The sequence below is a fragment of the Eleutherodactylus coqui genome, chromosome 10 (genome assembly GCF_035609145.1).
Source record: "Eleutherodactylus coqui strain aEleCoq1 chromosome 10, aEleCoq1.hap1, whole genome shotgun sequence".
NCBI classification, from domain to species: Eukaryota; Metazoa; Chordata; class Amphibia; order Anura; family Eleutherodactylidae; genus Eleutherodactylus; species Eleutherodactylus coqui.
The window spans coordinates 137,516,232-137,539,629 of NC_089846.1; the positions used below are offsets into that span (position 1 = coordinate 137,516,232).

A 23,398-nucleotide genomic window follows, 5' to 3' on the forward strand; every position below is an offset into this window, starting at 1 on the left:
TGCTACAGGTATGCAATGTGCCTAGGTCGGGTGCTATAGATATGTAATGAGATTAGTTATAGTACTCTAGATATGTAAGGAGCTTAATACTGTAGTTGTAGATATGTAACAAGCTTGGTTCTGGTGCTCTAAATATGTAATGAACTTGAGTCTGGAGTTGTACATATGTAACAAGCTTAGTTCTGGTGCTGTAGATATGTCACAAGCTTAGTTCTGGAGCTATAGATATGTAACAAGCTTAGTTCTGGTGCTATAGATATGTAACAAGCTTAGTTCTGGTGCTGTAGATATGTAACAAGCTTAGTTCTGGTGATGTAGATATGTAACAAGCTTAGTTCTGGTGATGTAGATATGTAACAAGCTTAGTTCTGGTGCTGTAGATATGTAACAAGCTTAGTTCTGGTGCTGTAGATATGTAACAAGCTTAGTTCTGGTGCTGTAGATATGTAACAAGCTTAGTTCTGGTGCTGTATATATGTAACAAGCTTAGTTCTGGTGCTGTAGATATGTAACAAGCTTAGTTCTGGTGCTGTAGATATGTAACAAGCTTAGTTCTGGTGCTGTAGATATGTAACAAATTTAGTACTGGAGCTGTAGATATGTAACAAGCTTAGTTCTGGAGCTATAGATATGTAACAAGCTTAGTTCTGCTGCTGTAGATATGTAACAACCTTAGTTCTAGAGCTATAGATATGTAACAAGTTTAGTTCTGGAGCTGTAGATATGTAACATGCTTAGTTCTGGTGCTGTATAAATGTAACAAGCTTAGTTCTGGTGCAGTAGATATGTAACAAGCTTAGTTCTGCTGCTGTAGATATGTAACAAGGTTAGCTCTGGAGCTGTAGATATGTAACAAGGTTAGCTCTGGAGCTGTAGATATGTAACAAGTTTAGTTCTGGTGATGTAGATATGTAACAAGCTTAGTTCTGGTGATGTAGATATGTAACAAGCTTAGTTCTTGTGCTATAGATATGTAACAAGCTTAGTTCTGGAGCTGTAGATATGTAACAAGCTTAGTTCTGGAGCTGTAGATATGTAACAAGCTTAGTTCTGGTGCTGTAGATATGTAACAAGCTTAGTTCTGGTGATGTAGATATGTAACAAGCTTAGTTCTGGTGATGTAGATATGTAACAAGCTTAGCTCTGGAGCTGTACATATGTAACAAGCTTAGTTCTGGTGCTGTAGATATGTAACAAGCTTAGTTCTGGTGATGTAGATATGTAACAAGCTTAGTTCTGGTGATGTAGATATGTAACAAGCTTAGTTCTGGTGATGTACATATGTAACAAGCTTAGTTCTGGTGATGTAGATATGTAACAAGCTTAGCTCTGGAGCTGTACATATGTAACAAGCTTAGTTCTGGTGCTGTAGATATGTAACAAGCTTAGTTCTGGTGCTGTAGATATGTAACAAGCTTAGTTCTGGAGCTGTAGATATGTAACAAGCTTAGTTCTGGTGCTGTAGATATGTAACAAGCTTAGTTCTGGAGCTGTAGATATGTAACAAGCTTAGCTCTGGAGCTGTAGATATGTAACAAGTTTAGTACTGGAGCTGTAGATATGTAACAAGCTTAGTTCTGGTGCTATAGATATGTAACAAGCTTAGTTCTGGTGCTGTAGATATGTAACAAGCTTAGTTCTGGAGCTGTAGATATGTAACAAGCTTAGTTCTGGTGCTGTAGATATGTAACACGTTTCGTACTGGAGCTGTAGATATGTAACAAGCTTAGTTTTGGTGCTGTAGATATGTAATTAACTAGGTTCCAGTGCTGTAGATGTGAAATAAACTAGGTTCTGGAGCTGTATATATGTAATGAACTTCTGTTTTTTTTAGATATGTTATGAGCTTTGTTCTGGTGCTGTAGCTATGTAATGAATTTTGGTCTAATACTGTAGATACGCAATGAACTTGGATCTGGTGCCATGGATATTTACCAAGCTTGGTTCTGGTGCTGTAGATATTGGATTGATTTTAGTCTATTAAGGCCTCATGTCCACGGGCAAAATAATAATTAAAATCCGCAGTGGATCACCCGCACGCGGATCCGCATCCCGTAGGGATGCATTGACCAAACGCGGGTTGATAAATTCCGCGGATGGTCAATAAAAGTGATTTAAAAAAAATATGGAGCATGAAAAAAAATGGACATGCTCCATTTAGGTGCGGGTCTCCCGTGCAGACGGCTCCCGCAGGCTTCTATTGAAGCCTATGGAAGCAGTCCGGATCCGCAGGAGACCTAAAATAAGAATATACTCACCTGCTCTTTTATCTTCGGGCCAGCGCATGCGCGCGGCACGCAGCCGGTGTGCCGTGCACATCCGCCGGGCTGAAGAAAGAAGATCCGGCCGCGACGGAGAGAAGATCAGGCCGCGAAGAAGGGAAGATCCGGAGCGTGCGAGAGGTGAGAAATTGCTATTTTCAGCCCTCATGTCTGCGGGGCAGGAGGGACCCGCTACGGATTCTCCATGGAGAATCCGTAGCGGGCCTGATTTCCCCCGTGGACATGAGGCCTAAAGGGTTATTCTCCTCTCAATTTCAATACATCTGGCCACCACATACAGGTGAGTGTTTCCATAATTGTCTGAGATAAGAATAACCCTTTAAGCTAGACACATGGCTTTAAATAGCCAAATGAAACCTTGTGGATTTACTATTTCATTCATTTCCCCCACAAAAAAAGTCTTAAAAGTCAATTAATAAAACTTATATCTACCCCAAAGTAGTCCTAATAATAACTGCTATTTGTACCCCTCAAAACACACCTCACTTCCACTACATCGATGGAAAAGTTAAAAAGTTATGCCTCTTGGAATACAGTAACACAAACTTATTTTTTTCTAGAAAACATGCTTTTATTGTGCAAAAGTGCACAAATCTGGAATAAACTATACGGCATCTGGATCGTCTTCAGTCCCTTTCACTTTTTATTACATTTTGTTATGTTGTGACCTTGTGCAAATAAAAAAAAATTCAAGTTTTCCCCCATCATTCTGCACTCAATGCGCCATAATGACGAAGTGACAACAGAATGCTAGAAATATTTGTCAATTTTTTAAAAATAAAAAACTAACATTTTGCATTGACCTAATGACTCGGTCAGACGAGCGGATATTCACACGTTTTTCCGCACGGAAAATAAAACGCACTGCGTGCGCAGAGAGAACTTTGCACCTACAAGAGATAGAACATATGGATGCAAATCAACGTGGTCGCGCAGAAAAACACGCGAATGTCCGCTCGTTTGACCGAGCCCTAAGTAGTCATCATCCTGTACTTAGTACTTAGTTGAAGCACCTTTGCAGTGATTGTTGCCTCCAGTCTTTTTGATGCCACAAAGATTGCAGATCCTCTCTAGTTCCGTCAGGTTGGATGGGGCCGATTTTCAGGTCTCTCTAGAGATGTTCAATAGTCTTGACTGTGTGTTTAGCGTCATTGTCTTGTTGGAGGTGAACCTTCTACCCAGTCCAAGGCCCCTTGCTTTCTGGATGAGGCTTTCATTAAGAATATCTCTGTACTTTGCTCCATTCAGCTTTGCCTTAACCCTGACAAGTTTCCCTGTCCCAGCTCCTGAAAAACACCCCCACACTGTAGGGATGGTATTGGGCATATGATGAGCAGCGCCTGGTTTCCATCCACCCTGACCATGCCACCACCATGCTTCACTCTAGGGATGGTATTGGACAGGTGATAAGCGGCGCCTGTTTCCTCCAGATTTAACACTTAGAATTGAGGCCAAAAAGTTCAATCTTGGTTTCCTGAAAGCAAAGAATCTTGTTGCTTGACAAAGATCCTGTGTGTGTAGGATCGAAGCGTTGCAGCTATGTTTTTACCATTGAGGAATAAAGTGCTGTTTTATTCATAATTAACCCCTGGAGTGCTGATTCAACATATCTTGTAAGGAAATCTTGTTTCTCACAGTCTGAGAGTCTTTTTGGCTACTTCAGATCACTTTCATGTGTCTTTTACTGAGGAAATACTTCTTTCTGACCACTCTGCCATAAAACCCAGATTGGTGGAGGCTGCAGTGAGGGCTGACCTTCTGGAAGTTTCTCCCACCTGCACATAGGATCTCAACCAGAATGACCATTGGGTTCTTGGTACCAAGGCTCTTCTTCCCTGATTTCTTAGTTTCGTTTTTCATTTAAGAATTATGGAGGCCACGATGCTTTTGGGAACTTTCAGTGCAGCAGACTTTTTGAAGCCTTCTCCAGATCTGTTCCTACACACAATCCTGTCCCTGAGCTCTACAAGAAGTTCTTTCCTTTCTTGGTTTGGTTTTGGCTCTGACATGCATTGTGAGATGTGAGACCTTATATAAACAGGGGGAGTCTTAAAATTATGAATTTACCGCAGGTGACTCCAATCAAGATGTAGAAACATCTCAAAGATGATCAAGAGAAATGGGAGGCTAGTACTAAGTTTCAATTGTCATACCAAAGGGTCTGAATACTTATGTCAATGCAAAATGTTAGTTTTTAATTTTTAAGATTTCCAGCATTCTATTTTCAGTTTGCCATTATGGGGTAGTGATTGCAGAATGATGGGGGGGGGGGGGGGGGCTTGATTTTTTTTTTTTTATTTGTACAAGACCACAACAGAACAAAATGTTAAAAAAGTGAAAGGGTCTGAATACTTTCCAAATGCTCTGTACAGATTTGGCATTGCTGCAATCAAAATGACCTGCATAATAAAATGATGTTACCTGTACCCTATGATGCATACCAGAGAAAATTGCTCTTCCCATTCCACCCTTACCCCTCAAAAAAAGTCAATAAATGATATGTATTCCCAAATGGTGCCCTTGAAAAAAACAAGCCCCCATATGACTACATAAATGAAAATATGTTATGGCTCTTGGAGTGCCGTAATGAAGACTACGATTATTTGCTACAATCTGATGGCCTACATTAGAACAGGTCATATTTTCAAGTAACTGGAGGGTGGGCCCCAAGAGTCAATTCAACTGTTGGGCCCTAAGCATCCCAATTAAACACTGGATGCATTTAAAAAGCAATGTAGTACAACTGCATTACTATAAAAGGTGAAGTATGGATAGATTTAATTGATGTTAACATCTGAAAGTACCGGGAATCATTGCCAGAACCCCTTAGTGACCAAGCTTTATTTTCGTTTTTTAATCCCGCTTTTAAAAAAGCTTAATTCCATCGATGTCGCTGTATGAGGGCTTGTTTTTTGCGAGGCGAGTTGTATTTTTCAATAGTGCTATTTAATGTATCATATAATGTACTAAGAAACTTTAGAAAAATTCTAAGTGGAGGAAAATTTAAAAAAAAAGAACTTTATTGGTCTTATTGTTTCTTTTTTTAGTCTGCAGAGGGAACAAAAGCTTGCCATAGCATTACATCATACTGCTATCGGGCAGGCAGTCTATCAAGCCACCCCATGGACATGGCTTGATAGGCATTCTGCCATGACAGCCCTGGAGCCTTTCAGAAGGCCCCTGGGTGCCATTACACCCACACAGCCCCCTGCGATCGGTTTGGGGATTTAAACCCAGTGGCATTCAATGGGTTAACAGCTCTGATGAGCCACGTGGCTTATCGGAGCTGTTACTGCCCTGTGTTGGCTATGACAAACAGCCAATGCCCACGTTGTATAGAGGGAGATCGCCACGTAATTCCACTTCATACATACCCTGATGCTGCTGGCCGTCAAAAGGTGTGTCGGCCGTTGTTAAGGGGATAAAAATGAAAATTCTAAATATTTGTAAAAATAAAAAAAACAAATACTTCCTTATATATAATTTATGGACTGTGGAAATATATGAAGTTATTGCAAAGTATCTCAACAATATTTTGCCACCCTGATTGATGAAACTCCCGATGGTTTAAGTTTGCTGCCTCAGGTTTCTCTATCTAACGCTCAGCCTAAATTCTCATTCTTCTCTAAACCATCTTGCCTTCCTTTGTTCACCAGGATTGTCCTAATATTCTCCACTGTGTTCTTTGGTTCTTTCCCTCCCCTTTATTTGTAGTTGCCATGTTAAGAAGTTGACCTCCAATTCTTTCAGACTCTCCTCTACTTGACCTGCCTTCATGATTATGGACATCAACAAAAGTCTCCACTAACGAGCCTTTTTTCAGAAGCCGGATAAAAGATTGTGGTGAAGGCTGTTGCTTCTTCTGCTGTTCTGTAGTCTTCAAGGACTAGCCTTTCCTTAATCATCATTGAACTCATTAATCAGCTTTACCCCCTGCTAAATTTAACTATACTAACCATGCATTCTTCAGTCTGCTTTTACCTCCTCAGCTTCTATAATTGTATTCTACTCTCAATGGTATATTAGAAGATACTAGATTAAAGAATTACAGATCTTCATGTACAGACACTGTGTGGGATATTGTACAGTTGCAAGAAAAAGTAAGTGAACCCATTCGAAGTACCTGGATTTCTGCACTTATTACTAATACAATATGGTCTGCTTGTTATCTGAGTCACAGTTATAAATAAACACAATTTTATAATATACAAACAGTTGTACCATTCATGTTTTTTATTGTGCACCGCAATTAAATATTCACTGGGAGAAAAAGTTAATGAACCTCTGTGTCAATGACTTCTCTAATTGGTAATATTTATTTCAATTAAGGAGATAAGATTGGAAATGTGGGTTTCATAGGTGCTATACCCATTAAATAAAGGCATACAAAGCCTGGTTGCTGACAAATCTGCTCTTTTAAAGAAAGAATGGGTAGTGTGAACCATGCCTCAATGCAAACAACTTTCAGAAGATCACACAAGACATCTTATAGAGACACATGTAGTTGGTAAAGGCCACAGAAGCATTGCTGAACACCTGAGTCTACGTCAATCCACATTTAGACAAATTAACAGTTGGAGAAAATTCAGGACTGTTGCTACTCGCCATGGGAGTGAGCGCTTTGTTAATATCACTCTTAATGCACAATGGGCAATCCTGTAAGAAGTGTGAAAGAACCCAAAGGTAAGAGCAAAACAGAAGACTCTACAAACTAGAAAACCTTCTTCCACAACTGGAAAAACACTGAACAAAAATGGTGATCATGGAAGGGCACCACAAAGGAATCTGCTGCTGTCCAAAAAATACTGAGATCCCTCTCAAGTTTGCCTGAGGCCACTTGGATGTTCCACAATGCTTCTAGATGATGTGCATTTGTGATAAAAAGTTCCACTTTTGTTTCAATACTATATTTGGAGGAAAAATAACACTGCACACAAACCAAAACTTTATCTCATATGTGAAGCACGATGCAGGGAGCATAATCATTTGGGGCTGGTTTACTGTCTCTAGTTCTGGATACCTTGTGATCATTGAGGGAACAATAAATTCACATTGGTATGACCCAAAGTGAAAAGTTTCACCGTGGACCGACCACATAATCCGCCTGGCTGACCCTTGGACTTCTAGCGTGGACTTGCATTTTAAAATAAAAGAGATCCACATGAGCGAAAAAACTGTGTTGCACGAACATATAGGAATGCCAAAATCACATTTGTATCCAAAAGTATACAAGATAATTAATACAATGAATGACAACGTGCAAATGCAAACGGACTGAGATAAGCCGAGGGCTTGGGCGAAAAAATGGCAAATGAAGTTCAATGTGGATAAATGTAAGGTTCTGCACATGGGCAGGAGAAACGGATGTCACCAATAGACACTAAATGGGGTACTGCTAGGGAAAAGTGATATGGAAAAAGGCCTGGGGGTACTAGTGGATTGTAGACTTAACTGGAGCAATCAATGCCAGTCAGCTGCTGCAAAAGCTAATAAAGTCTTGGGGTGCATTAAAAGAGTTATAGGGGCGAAGGACGAGAACATTATCCTCCAATTATATAAGGCACTTGTCAGGCCTCACATGGAATACTGCGCACAGTTCTGGTCACCGGTGCTCAGGAAAGATGTCACAGTGCTGGAGGGGGTTCAAAGAAGGGCAACTAAACTAATAAACAGGATGAGGGGCCTGGAATACCCAGAGAGGCACCAAAACTGGGATTATTCACCCCGGAAAAAAGACAGCTAAGGGGCAATCAAATAACTCTCTATAAATCCATGAGGGGACGATACAAGGATCTCTCCATGATCTGTTTATACCCAGGACTGCGACGGTAACAAGAGGGCATCGGCTACGTCTAGAAGAAAGCAGGTTTCATCACCAACACAGAAGGGGGTTCTTTACTGTAAGAGCAGTTAGACTGTGGAAGTTTCTGCCCAACGTGCTGATGGAAAAATCGGTAGAAGGGTTTAAGAGGGACTAGATGTCTTTTTAGAGCGCTATGATATTACAGGATATAGACATTAAATAACTAGAAGGGCTGATGACCCGGGTATCTTTCGACTGCTGGCCTTGGAGTTAGGTGGGAACTTTCAAATGTTTATCCAGGGATTATTCTGACTGCAACTATTGAGTCGGAAAAGAATTTTTTCCCCAAAAAGTAAGGGGTAAATTATCTTCTGCCTCATTGTTTTTTTTTTTTTTTTGCCTTCCTCTAAATCCAAGGGTTCACTTACTTTTTCTCTCTGCACTGTGGATGTTTACTGAATGTTGTCATAGAAGACATGAATGGTGCAACTGTTTGTGTGTTATTAGTTATTGTGTTTGTTTATAATTGTGACTTAACCCCTTAGTGACCACCTTTGCCTTTTTTATGTCCTGACTTGCTGGGCTTTAATCCCCAGTGCCGTGAAAACATGCTCCCTGTGGGGATTAAAACCCTGCAAGCTGTGAACGTGACAGCTCCATGCTGCAGGCTCCCGTAGGCAGCCGTCAACCGGGAGCTGTCATCCTGGACCACAGGACCTCCCCTTCCCCGGTCACATGATCGCTGGCATTTATCGAATGCCGGCAATCATATGTAACTCAATAAAAAGTAAATAAAAGTTAAAGATTCAGCTGCCCTGATAGATCAGATCCATCAGGGTAGCTGAAAGTACTCAACCCCGTTCAACTGTGGCGTTCTGGCATCTTGATCCCAACGGCGCCTCCTGCGCATGCGCACCAGATGTCATACATCGGGTGCGTGCACAGAAGGACGCGCGGCCCGGGAAATTTAAAATCTCTCTGGCTCCCGGCTAACATGTGTAGCCCACAGCAAAGAGATATCACCAGAAGCCAGTGTATGTGGTTCCCGGTCACATGATTGCTGCTATCCAATGGATAACCGCGATCATGTAAAGTAAAAAAGAAAGGTTTAAAAAACTTTTAAAAAAAGAAAAAAAAAGTTTAAGTTTCATCCCCCGTCACACATCATATCCGTGAGAGGAGATGAAATTACGTACCTAACGGCCCCTGGATTTATCCGCAGACCGCACCACGGCTTCTGCACATGCGCCCATCACCAAGATGGCAGACGCACGTGTCAAAACTGCAGACTGCCAAGGTAATTTAACGGGGTGCCGTGGTACGCGGTTCCCGGTCACGTGATCACCATTTTGCAATAGAAAATGGCGATCATGTAAAAGTAAAAAAAAGTTAAAGTTTCACCTCCCATTATGGATACGATCCTTGAGGGAAGGTGAAATTACTTACCTCAGGCCTCCGGCGATGTCCCCCAACGAAATCTTTATCCATGGACCTTTCCCCAACTTTGGCGCAAGCGCACATTTGTAAAATGGTGGACACAAGCACAAAAGCTGGGGAGGGCCCAGGAAATTTAACGTCTCCTTGCTTCTCGGTACTACAGGTAGCCGAGAGCCTGGAACACTGACCGAGGGCCGCAGTGAGTGGTCCCCAGTCATGTGATCGCCGTTATCCATTGGATAATGGCGATCACAGAAAAGTTAAAAACCAGTTAAAGTTTAATGCTCTTTTCAGTTTGACCCCCGTTGTGCATACGGACATAGTATTAGGGCCACAATGGTTATGTTTATGAACATGGGACAAATGGGGGGATCCATTTTGGGGTGCAGGTTTTCATTCCTATGTATGCTGTACAAAAAAACCTGTTTTTAAAATGACACAATTGCCAAAAAAATGAAACTTGTAATTTTTTTCCTTCTGCTTTGCTAAGATTCATTCAAAAACTGTGGGGTCAAAATACACAGTACAGCCCTAGATGAATGCGTTAAGGGGTCTAGTTTTCAAAATGGGGTCATTTGTGGGGGTATCTATCATTCTGACACCTATAAGCCTTTGCAATCTTGGCTTGGTGCAGGAAAACAAAGTGTTCCTCAAAATGTTAATAATCATTGTTAGATTTGTACGTCTCCTAAATGGTTAAAAAAAACAGAAATTTTTCCAATGTCCAAAATAAAGTAAACAGATAGTAATATATATCTCATCAAAAAGTTGTACAGTATGTTTGCACATATTTGCGATATTGCAGTTGAAACTTTTCCTAATTTTGGCGCTTTTATAAATATACACAGGTTCTATCGGTCTATTTTTACCACCTGAATGAAATACAATATGTGGCGAAATAAAAAAAGTCAGAATCACTTGGATATGCAAAACCTTTACAGAGTTATTCTATGTTAAAGTGACACATGTCAGATTTCCAAAATTTGTCCAGATCATTAAGGTGCAAACAGGCTTGGTCACTGAGGGGTTAAATGACAATCAGACAACATTTTATTAGCAATCAAAAATCCAGTTCATTCCGAAGAGTCCACTTACTTTCTCATTCAACTACAGGAATGTAAAGGAATATGCATGGCTACTAGCCGCTCTCCAGATTAGGGTACGACAACACAGGACAGAAGAGCTCCCTGAAGAAAAATGATGGGTTTGGCGGGCAGGAGGAGAACATTTCGGGGCCGCTACTTAGCAAATGTCCCTGCAAAGTGATTCATTCCGTCTGGTGAAGTAGTTATATTGTACAACAAGTAGTCAGAGGAGCGGCACCAGACTGTGAGCCTCTTGGAGACACAGACTAATTTTTTCCATAACTTTGATTTTACAGTCAGCATCGCAGGATGAGGAGTGGTTTTTGGCAGCACAAGTTGTATTATGGTACAATTTAATGTCCCATATGATGTATTAAAAAAATATTGGTAAAACTGACATTAAAGGGGTTGTCTCGAGGAAGCAGTGAAATATTTTTTTTGCCCAGTCCCCCTAATTAAGCAAACATTACTAAGCCCCCCTGTAAATGACTTTTCTAGCCGGTTCCTACTTACAGTTCCAGCAACTTATAAAAAGTTTCCCCAAGATGGCCGCCGGCTCTTTTCCCGTCGCTTGCTGTAGCCCGACGTGCGCGCTCCCGAGACGCTACCAGCTGTGTCTCCCTGACAACCAGACGCCCCGCAGCCGCCGACCGGACCCCGGGATTGAACGCGGCCGACCAGTCACCCACCGCCAGGCAGCAGGTAACCGGCGCTAGCCCCCGGCTCCCCCGCGCTAGCCCCCGGCTCCCCCGCGCTAGCCCCGGCTCCCCAGCGGTAGGCCCCGGGGCCCAGCGGTAGGCCCCGGCTCCCCAGCGGTAGGCCCCGGGGCCCAGCGGTAGGCTCCGGGGCCCAGTGGTAGGCCCCGGCTCCTCAGCGGTAGGCCCTGGGGCCCAGCGGTAGGCCCCGGCTCCCCAGCGGTAGGCCCCGGGGCCCAGCGGTAGGCTCTGGGGCCACAGCGGTAGGCCCCGGGGCCACAGCGGCAGTCAGTCACGCGTCACCCCCGTCAGTCCGTCACCCATCACTTACCTGGGCGGCTGGGCTGGGCGGCTCTGCTGGGCTGGGTTGGGCGGCTCTGCACCTTCCTCTAAGAGAGGATGGTAGCAGAATGGCCGCTCCAGCGCGCTCCCGAGAAGATACAGCTCGTCTGCGCAAGCGCAGAAGAGCTGTAGCGGCGAGCACACTGAAGCGGCTCGTGCTCAGAGCAGAAGACCGGACTGCGCAAGCGCATCTAAAAAAGCAAGCCGCCAGCGAATTTAGACGGAACCACGGAGACGAGGACGCTAGCAACGGAGCAGGTAAGTGGAATAACTTCTGTATGGCTCATAATTAATGCACAATGTATATTACAAAGTGCATTAATATGGCCATACAGAAGTGTATACCCCACTTGGTTTCGCGAGACCACCCCTTTAACTTTATTCTGTAGGTCAGTGTGATTATGGGGATATCAAATTTATAGTTTTTTTTTTACTTTTTATCACTTTTATAAAATAAAAAACAGCCGTAACCTTTTAATTTTTCTGGCGACAGACCTATGAAGGCTGTTTTTTTGTGAGATATGCCTTAGTTTTTTTATATATCTTTTTGGGGTGCACACAACTTTTTAATGATTTTGTATTTCACTTTTGCAGGGTGGTAATGAGTGACATGAAAAATACATATATTTATTATTTCAGACTGTTTTTTAATGCTGCTATACCAATAATATCTTTTTAGCACTCCTAGAATACACTGCAATACTACTGTATTGCAGTGTGTTGGTCTGGTGCTGTTATTCTAGAAATACTACTGAGGCAGGCCTGCAGGCCTTCACTAGACCATTGACTGCCATGACAGCCGAATTACATCCCACTTGTGTCACAAGAGAGCGTTCGGGGGGAAATAGGGAAATTCCTCCTTCTATTCTACTGTTTAAATGCCACAGTCAGCACTGACTGCAGCATCTAAAAGGTTAAAGAGTACCCACACTTTTTCAAAAAAAATTTTTTCAAATGGACAGAATAGACAAATCTAAGCATTTTTGTAATTAGTTTAATCAGCCTATTCTGTACATTTTTTGTCTGCAGTGTTCTCTCTACCGATTAGATGCTGTACTGCTGTTTATATCAGTTTATGAAGGGTTTTATTAGATAGACTTTATTTTCAATACCGCTGCTCCCACTCTGTCCCACTCCTGGTTTTTTTCTGCAGCTACGGAATTATTTCTACTGAGTTTTTTTCATGATATATAGGGATATTTTTTAATATTTTTTTTTCACTGAATTTTTTTCAGTTTTTTTATTATGAGTAAAAAGCTAAAAGAAAAGTTTTTTTAAATTAATAGAATAGTTATTTTTTAAATTATTATATTTACACTAAAATAAAGTCTAGGAATGGAATGGGTTCCCCATTGTGTTTTGTACATTCCGATATCTAATTTTGTATAGTCTCAGATTACAGGGCGAATGCAGCGACGGTTTTGGTTGGCGGCGTAGGTCGGTCATTTTCTTTTTATATACGGTATATATATATACACACATATGTATTCATTTTATTCAGTAATTTTATTTTATTTATTTTTGTAACTATTTTTTTAACATTTATGTCCCACGATGCTGTCATAGAAGACCTCCTGGGGGACATAAACAATCTCATTTTTTTCTCTATTTCTCACTTTTTCACTGTAATTGGGGCATCCATAGTTGCCTCAGTCATAGAGAGTCATGAGAGTAGTCACTGGCAGAGCTGATCTGGGTCTGCTTAGACCCTGCAGCTCTGTCATACCAGGGGGCACTCGCTAATCACATGATCGCTGGGTCAAATAGTGGAGGCGGCACTAACTTCCGCATTCTCTTTTGACTGCATAGCACTCATTTAACGCCAAATAGCACACAAAAGAAAAGGTGCAAGTGGTTAAAAACTGATTCTGTTTTCTCCTCCAGGCTATCACTGACATCCAAGGATCCGACCTGCTCCTGCAAGGTTGCAGGAGAGTTAATCCTACTATGGCACAGGATTATAACCCAAGATCAAGCACCGTTTATTTACTGTGCTTGGACCTTATTGGGTTAAAGGGGTTCTCTGGTCTGCATAATTGTTTGAAGGGTCCCTTGACAATGAGTTGTTCACAAGCTGTACCCCTGCTGGGACCTAAGGAAACCTGACAGTAGGCGCCTTTTAGACAGAACGACTAGAATACAGATTCTTGCTAGATTGTGAAAAACTGATTGATAGTCGTTCAGAGTAAATGCTGCCCGCAACTGAACGGCGGACGATAATTGATTCACTTTTTCAGGCATAAAAATCAAATGACGATCTGCCTCTGTAAACAGGCAGTCATTCATTTATGAACAACTGCCTGTTCACTGTGAATGGAGGTGGGTGGCTAGAAGTAAGGCTCCGCCTCCATTCACTGAATGATTATCAGTCCTGTGTGAAAGCAGAGGAGAGACAATCACTGGTATGGATGCCCAACAGTCGTCCCGTGTAAAAGCACCCTAAGTGATTCCACAGGGGAATGCAAGCATCACGCAATGTTCATTCATATCACTGGGTTATCTGGGTAATACAGGACGGGACAGTCTTCCAAAGTGAGAGATGCTCTTCATAGTCCACTCTCCACTATAGCCAAGAGATAAAGATCCTGAGCAGAAGATCGCCCTCTGTTAATTCAGAATTTCCTGATAGGGTATATGACAACGAGTTTTCTAATGGCCCTTTTAGAAGGGATGACCTATCAGGTGCGGATGCCCGACAGGGCGCCCCAGAGATAATCATTCCTGTGCTTTTACACGGGAACGATCATCGCTAGTGAATAGAGGCCTGCCCGCCTCAACTGACAGTAAACAGGCAGTCATTTATAAGTGTTTACACGGGCCGACACATCATTCAGTTTTCTGCATGCAAAAACTGATCGACAAGCAAGAAGTAAACGTATTCTTGTTTGTCGTTCAGTCGGGGCATGCATTTGCACTGAACGATAATCAATCAGATCTCCGCTGATACGGGAATCTAACCGATTTATCGGCCCGTGTAAAAGGGCCCTAACTGGGGAACTCTGGGAAGCAGATGTAAAGTCTCTGAGTATATAAGCAAGGAGAATATAAACTAGTGTAAGAATGCCAAAAGGACCTTATTTTAGGTTCCATAGGGTAAAAAAGGGCCTATGGCAACATTCAGTACACATACTGGAATCCTTTCTGGCACATAATATATACCGAATATAATCACCTGATCGTGGTGTAAACACGGCCTTATGTGGATGATACTACAATTATTAAATGGGTTGTACCAAATTTAATCTGTTGGTTCAACTGCTGGGACTCCCACCAATCAAAAGAACAGGGGTCCTGTGTTCCCTTCTATAAGTGGAGCGATGTTCGAGCATGCACAGGACTGCTCCATCCATCTCTATGGGACTGCCGAAGAGAAGCAGAGTACAATGTTCAGCTACTTCCAACAGTCCCATAGAGATGAATACAGCAGCTACACACATGCTCAACCACAGAATCATTCATATTGAGAGACATTCTCATGATTGGTGGAGGTTCTAGGACAGGGGTGCACAACTTTTTCTGGTCTGGGGGTCACATTGCTATACTGTACCACTGCCAAGCGCCTCAAGGGTATTCCCATCTGAGACATTTAAGGTATATCCCAAGTATATGCATAATAAATCGAAGTAAGTCCCACTTTCAGGACTTTCACCATTTGGGAGACTAGAGTTCACCTTCCCCCCAATCGGCACTCCAGAGAGGTGGAGATGATGGATGTCGAGGTAACAGCCTGGCATTTCGTAAGTCCTATGAACTGCAATGCAGAGAGCTACGTGCAAATACAATGCCTCTAACTCGTATAGTCATATCTGGGGTGCCAAACGGGTCAAGAGACTTTATTCTCTTAATATGTAGGGGACCCAGACATGACTACACAGGGCACCCTTAGTACTTGTCCTAATATATAGGGACCCAGACATGACTACACAGGACACCCTTAGTACTTGTCCTAATATATAGGGACCTAGACATGGCTACACAGTGCACCCTTAGTACTTGTCCTAATATATAGGGACCAGACATGGCTACACAGGGCACCCTTAGTACTTGTCCTAATATATAGGGACCTAGACATGGCTACACAGTGCACCCTTAGTACTTGTCCTAATATATAGGGACCAGACATGGCTACACAGGGCACCCTTAGTACTTGTCCTAATATATAGGGACCTAGACATGGCTACACAGGGCACCCTTAGTACTTGTCCTAATATATAGGGACCTAGACATGGCTACACAGGGCACCCTTAGTACTTGTCCTAATATATAGGGACCTAGACATGGCTACACAGGACACCCTTAGTACTTGTCCTAATATATAGGGACCTAGACATGGCTACACAGTGCACCCTTAGTACTTGTCCTAATATATAGGGACCTAGACATGGCTACACAGGACACCCTTAGTACTTGTCCTAATATATAGGGACCTAGACATGGCTACACAGTGCACCGTTACTACTTCTACTAATAGATAGGGAACCCAGACATGACTACAGAGTATACCCTTAGTACTTGTCCTAATACTGTATATAGGGACCCAGACATGGCTACACAGTTCACCCTTGGTAATTATCCGAATATATAGGGGACCCAGACATGACTACACAGGGCACCCTTAGTACTTGTCCTAATACTGTATATAGGGGACACAGCAATAACTACACAGTGCACCCCTGGTACTTGTACTAACATATAGGGGGGCCCAGACATGATTAGTGCATCCTTATTACTTGTCAAACTACTAACGACTACCCGTCCGTGCGTGAGTGTGTTTGTGAGTGACTTACATGCTCTTCCCCTGATCACATGATGGTGACATCATCAAAGGTCCTTCATCCCCAGTGAGGGAGTTACATGTTCCGCCCATGATCACATGACAGTGACATCAGCACAAGTCCTGTACGCACACGGCTGCTTTCCGGCTTGGTGTTCATTAGTATTCCAAATCAACTGAGGCCGCTGGGGTCTGTAGTCCGTCCGTAATCTACACAAGGATGCTGGACCTTTGATTATGTCACCATCATGTCATGAGGAGTGGAGCATGTAAGTCATTCACTCTGGGTGAGCAGCACCGTCATGTGATCAGGGGTGGAGAATTATGGTGCCATCATCACAGGGCCTTCATCTCCACTGCTGTGCTGCTTCTGATCCCTGTTGTATGCGTTGGATAATGTATTTAGCAGTGTTGTGTGTGTGATGTACCATGCAAAACAACTGTGTACTCAGAAACACTGCTACTATCATTTCCTAACAATTACTAGTCCTAATATATAGGAGACCAGACATGACTACATTGTGCACCCTTAGTACTGGTCCTAATATATAGGGGACCCAGACACGACTACATTGTGCACCCTTAGTACTGGTCCTAATATATAGGGGGACCAGACATTATTAGTGCACCCTTATTACTTGTCTTAATATATAGAAGACCAGACATGACTACACAGGACACCCTTAGTACTTGTCCTAATATATAGAGGACCCAGACATGGCTACTCAGGGCACCCTTAGTACTTGTCTTAATGGATAGGGGACCCAGACATGGTCACACAATACAACCTTAGTACTTGTCAAACTAGTAACCGCAGGTTTTACAACATATATAAAACACAGAGCCTGACCAACAGAAGAACAATAAAGTTAGGGCTCTTGGAAGGGGAGGTCAAAAATAACAAAATGAGAATACAACTAAGCTGTTATTATCTTAGACACGACTCAGCGGTCCTGACAAGAAGACACCGACCTACCACCACCACAGAGATCTGGTGGGCTGAAGGACCTGTGGTGATGTCACTGCTGTGGGAGGAGCCATCGTGCAGTTTGGTAAAAAAATCCAGTGAGCTGAAGGACCTGCGGTGATGTCACTGCTGTAGGATGAGCCACTGTGCAGTTTGGTAGAAACTACTGTATACTGGATAAGCTGACAGCAGCCACCAGGACTTGTGATGAAGTCACAGTCATGTGATCACCTGCGTGGGTGGCGTCAGGGATAACATGACCTTGGGCTAATCTCTGTATGCAGGAGTCTGCTGATCTGGTGATGTCTGGAAATCAGCATGGATGTACCACAGCTGAGTGTGCGTGAATCAGGATGCATGTAGTAGAGTTATGTGTGTGATGTGTGGGGATCAAAATGGATGTACCCTTTAGCACAGCTGTGTGGCCCATTGCGCCACCAGAAACACTGGTACTATAATTTCCTAATTATTTACTAGTCCTAATATTTAAGGGACCCAAACATAACAACACAGTGCACCCTTAGTGCATGTCCTTATATATAGGAGACCCAGACATGACGACACAGTGCACCCTTATTACTTGTTCTAATATATAGGGACCCAGACATGGCTAGACGGTGCACCCTTAGTACTTGTCCTAATATATAGGAGGCCCAGACATGACTACACAGCCACCCTTAGTACTTGTCCTAATATATAGGGACCAGACATGACTACACAGGACACCCTTAGTACTGGTCCTAATATATAGGGGACCCAGACATGACTACACAGCACACCCTTAGTACTTGTTCTAATATATAGGGACCAGTTATGACTACACAAGGCACCCTTAATACTTGTCCTAATATATAGAGGACTCAGACATGGCTACACAGGGCACCCTTAGTTCTTGTCCTAATATATAGGGGACCCAGACATGACTACACAGTGCACCCTTAGTACTTGTACTAATATATAGGGGACCCAGACATGACTACACAGGGCACCCTTAGTACTTGTCCTAATATATAGGGGACCCAGACATGACTACACAGTGAATCCTTAGCACTTCTCCTAATATATAGGGACCCAGACATGGCTACTCAGGGCACCCTTAGTACTTGTCCTAATGGATAGGGGACCCAAACATGACTACACAGGACACCCTTAGTACTTGTCCTAATATATAGGCGACCTAGACATGGCTACACAGGGCACCCTTACTACTTGTCCTAATATATAGGGGACCAGACATGACTACACAGGGCACCCTTAGTACTTGTCCTAATATATAGGGACCAGATATGACTACACAGGGCACCCTTAGTACTTGTCCTAATATATAGGGGACCAGACATGATGACACAGGGCACCCTTAGTACTTGTCCTAATATATAGGGGTCCAGACATGACTACACAGTGCACCCTTAGTACTTGTCCTAATATATAGGGACCCAGACATGACTACACAGGGCACCCTTAGTACTTGTCCTAATATATAGGGACCAGACATGACTACACAGGGCACCCTTAGTACTTATCCTAATATATAGAGGACTCAGACATGGCTACACAGGGCACCCTTAGTTCTTGTCCTAATATATAGGGGACCCAGACATGGCTACACAGGGCACCCTTAGTACTTGTCCTAATATATAGGGACCAGATATGACTACACAGGGCACCCTTAGTACTTGTCCTAATATATAGGGGACCAGACATGATGACACAGGGCACCCTTAGTACTTGTCCTAATATATAGGGGTCCAGACATGACTACACAGTGCACCCTTAGTACTTTTACTAATATATAGGGGACCCAGACATGGCTACACAGGGCACCCTTAGTACTTGTCCTAATATATAGGGACCAGACATGACTACACAGGGCACCCTTAGTACTTATCCTAATATATAGGGACCAGATATGACTGCACAAGGCACCCTTAGTACTTGTCCTAATATATAGTGGACCCAAACATGGCTACACAGGGCACCCTTAGTTCTTGTTCTAATATATATAGACCAGACATGACTACACAGTGCACCCTTAGTACTTGTTCTAATATATATAGACCAGACATGACTACACAGGGCACCCTTAGTACTTGTCCTAATATATAGACCAGACATGACTACACAGGGCACCCTTAGTACTTGTCCTAATATATAGTGGACCCAAACATGGCTACACAGGGCACCCTTAGTTCTTGTCCTAATATATAGGGCAGTGGTGGTGAACCTATGGCACACGTGCCAGAGGCGGCACGCAGAGCCCTCCCTACTGGCACGCGCCCCATCGGCCGCTCACCACTTGTGAATACCAGCAGGGGCCGCGGCTCCTCTGCCGGCATTCACAAACGGCACTGCTAGTCGCGCTGATCCCGGCACACACTGACTTCAGTGTGCAGCTGGAATCCCTCTCCCCCCTGCCCCGACATCTCCTACTACTTGGTTCCGCCGGGAGGGGGGAGGCGTCCAGCAGCGTGTGTGTCAGAGTGTGTTCCGGGAGCATATTAACACTTTCTTCCCCACTTCTGCAGCAATCAGCAATTCCCAGCAACCTGATTGGTTGTTTGGGTTGGCTAATTCACCAAACAACCAATCAGGTTGCTGGGAATTACCTATTGAGGCAGAAGTGGGTAAGAAAAAGTTAATATGCATGCCGGGACCATTGCTGACCAGAAGAGGAGCTGAGCTTCTAGGAGGAGCAGGAGGAGGAGGAGGAGGAAGAGGTAAGTATGTGGGTCTCTGGAGGGGCACTGTGGGGTGTCACTACTGCACTGGGGGGGCCACTGTGGGGTGTCACTACTGCACTGGGGGGCTGCTGGGGGGATGTCACTACTGCACTGGAGGGCCGCTGGGGGGTGTCACTACTGCACTGGGGGGTGTCACTACTGCACTTGGGGGCCACTGGGGGGGTGTCACTACTGCACTGGGGGGCCATTGGGGGGGTGTCACTACTGCACTGGGGGGCCACTGGGGGGGTGTCACTACTGCACTGGGGGTGTCACTACTGCACTGGGAGCCGTTGGGGGGTGTCCCTAATGCACTGGGGGCCGCTGGGGGGTGTCCCTAATGCACTGGGGGCCGCTGGGGGGTGTCCCTAATGCACTGGGGGCCGCTGGGGACTCACTATTATCGCTCTGGGGTGGGGGACACTATTACCGTTGGGGCCGCTGTGGGGTGGGGGTCACTATCACCGCTGGAGCCGCTGTGGGGTGGGGGTCACTATCACCGCTGGGGCCGCTGTGATGTGGGGGTCACTATTATCACTGGGGGGGTGGGGTCACTATTACTGCTAGGTGGGGGTCACTATTATCGCTGGGGGTGCTGGGGGGGGGTGTCACTATTACTGCTAGGTGGTGGTCACTATTATCGCTGGAGGTGCTGGGGGGGTGTCACTATTACCGCTGGGGGTCACTATTACCGCTGGGGCTGCTGTGTGGTGGGGGTCACTATTATCGCTGTGGGGGGTCACTATTACCGCTGGGGCCGCTGTGGGGTGGGGGTCACTATTACCGCTGGGGCTGCTGTGTGGTGGGGGTCACTATTAACCCTGGGGCTGCTGGGGGGGTGTCACTATTACCGCTGGGGGTCACTATTACCGCTGGGGCTGCTGTGTGGTGGGGGTCACTATTATCGCTGTGGGGGGTCACTATTACCGCTGGGGCCGCTGTGGGGTGGGGGTCACTATTACCGCTGGGGCTGCTGTGTGGTGGGGGTCACTATTAACCCTGGGGCTGCTGGGGGGGTGTCACTATTACCGCTGGGGGTCACTATTACCGCTGGGGCTGCTGTGTGGTGGGGGTCACTATTATCGCTGTGGGGGGTAACTATTAGCGCTGGGGCCGCTGTGATGTGGGGGTCACTATTACCGCTGGGGCTGCTGGGGGGGTATCACTAGTACCGCTGGGGTATGTTTACATGTAGCGGAAATGTGCAGGGCTCTTTCGAAATAGACAGTGCAGATTTTGACTACTTTTTGGATGCGGAAATGCTGCAGAATTTTCCACAGAGATTTCCACTGAGGAAATTCTGCAGTATTTCCACATCCAAAAAGCAGTTAAAATCTGCATGCTGTCTATTTTGAAGCGGCCCTGTCCTTTTTAGAACGACGGGGGTAAAATCATACGGCGTGATAAGCCCCGCGCCCTGACATGTTGGCACTTTGCGATAAATAAGTGGGTTTTAGGTTGCAGCTTGGGCACTCGGTCTCTAAAAGGTTCGCCATCACTGATATAGGGGACCCAGACATGACTACACAGGGCACCCTTAGTACTTGTCCTAATATATAGACCAGACATGACTACACAGGACACCCTTAGTACTTGTCCTAATATATAGGGACCAGACATGACTACACAGGGCACCCTTAGTACTTGTCCTAATATATAGGGACCAGACATGACTACACAGAACACCCCTAGTACTTGTCCTAATATATAGGGGGACCAGACATGATTACACAGGGCACCCTTAGTACTTGTCCTAATATATAGACCAGACATGACTACACAGGGCACCCTTAGTACTTGTACTATTATATAGACCAGACATGACTACACAGGGCACCCTTAGTACTGGTCCTAATATATAGGGACCAGACATGACTACACAGTGAACCCTTAGTACTTGTCCTAATATATAGGGACCCAAACATGGCTACACAGGGCACCATTAGTACTTGTCCTAATATATAGACCAGACATGGCTACACAGGGCACCCTTAGTACTTGTCCAAATATATAGGGACCCAAACATGGCTACACAGGGCACCCTTAGTACTTGTACTATTATATAGACCAGACATGACTACACAGGGCACCTTTAGTACTTGTCCTAATATATAGGGACCCAAACATGGCTACACAAGGCACCCTTAGTTCTTGTCCTAATATATAGGGGACCCAGACATGGCTACACAGGGCACCCTTAGTACGTGTCCTAATATATAGTAACCAGACATGACTACACAGGGCACCCTTAGTACTTGTCCTAATATATAGGGACCAGACATGACTACACAGGACACCCTTAGTACTTGTCCTAATATATAGGGACAATACATGACTACACAGGGCACCCTTAGTACTTGTCCTAATATATAGGGACCAGACATGGCTACACAGGGCACCCTTAGTACTTGTCCTAATATATAGGGACCAGACATGGCTACATAGGACACTGTTAGTACATGTCCTAATATACAGACCAGACATGACTACACAGAACACCCTTAGTACTTGTCCTAATATAGAGGGACCCAGACATGGCTACTCAGGGCACCCTTAGTACTTGTCCTAATATATAGAGGGACCCAGACATGACTACACAGGACACCCTTAGTACTTGTCCTAATATATAGGCGACCTAGACATGACTACACAGGGCACCCTTAGTACTTGTCCTAATATATAGGGGATCAGACATGACTACACAGGACACCCTTAGTACTTGTCCTAATATATAGACCAGACATGACTACACAGGACATCCTTAGTACTTGTCCTAATATAAATGGACCCAGACATGGCTACACAGGGCACCCTTAGTACTTGTCCTAATATATAGACCAGACATGACTACACAGGGCACCCTTAGTACTTGTCCTAATATATAGAGGACCCAGACATGGCTGCTTAGGGCACCCTTAGTACTTGTCCTAATGGATAGGGGACCCAGACATGGTCACACAATACAACCTTAGTACTTGTCAAACTAGTAACATCGCAGGTTTTACAACATATATAAAACACAGAGCCTGACCAACAGAAGAACAATAAAGTTAGGGCTCTTGGAAGGGGAGGTCAAAAATAACAAAATGAGAATACAACTAAGCTGTTATTATCTTAGACACGACTCAGCGGTCCTGACAGAAGACACCGACCTACCACCACCACAGAGATCTGGTGGGCTGAAGGACCTGTGGTGATGTCACTGCTGTGGGAGGAGCCATCGTGCAGTTTGGTAAAAAAATCCAGTGAGCTGAAGGACCTGCGGTGATGTCACTGCTGTAGGATGAGCCACT

At 44.3% G+C, this 23,398-nt stretch overlaps 1 protein-coding gene across 1 annotated transcript in view; it reads right to left on the minus strand.

Moving 5' to 3' along the window:
* LOC136579845 (delta-like protein C) overlaps positions 1-23,398 on the minus strand; it is an 87,950-nt gene that overhangs the window by 49,847 nt on the left and 14,705 nt on the right. The window lies entirely within an intron of this gene.